A 230-nucleotide genomic window follows, 5' to 3' on the forward strand; every position below is an offset into this window, starting at 1 on the left:
CAGATAGCAGCAACTTTTATGTAACCTTTCAGAAAATGGTTTTCATTGAGAACTAGTGTTCTTACAGGTTTTTTGCATGTCTTCTTTATGAAATCGAAGTGTCTAATGTTTGAATGATTATTTATGTGTTTTGTTTAGATAAGTAGATGCTCTGAAGGGCAGTTTTATTTCTATATCAATTTTTCTAGTTCACTTACTGAATTGTAGGGATGTGTAAACATTTCAAATTA

The 230-nt window shown here is 30.0% G+C and overlaps 1 protein-coding gene across 1 annotated transcript in view; it reads left to right on the forward strand.

Annotated features, from left to right (window-relative positions):
• The window catches only part of LOC119590718 (suppressor of fused homolog), a gene marked incomplete in the record, with an annotated part of 11,345 nt that overhangs the window by 7,982 nt on the left and 3,133 nt on the right, over nt 1-230 (forward strand).

This window comes from Penaeus monodon, chromosome 27 (genome assembly GCF_015228065.2).
Source record: "Penaeus monodon isolate SGIC_2016 chromosome 27, NSTDA_Pmon_1, whole genome shotgun sequence".
Classification (NCBI taxonomy): domain Eukaryota; kingdom Metazoa; phylum Arthropoda; class Malacostraca; order Decapoda; family Penaeidae; genus Penaeus; species Penaeus monodon.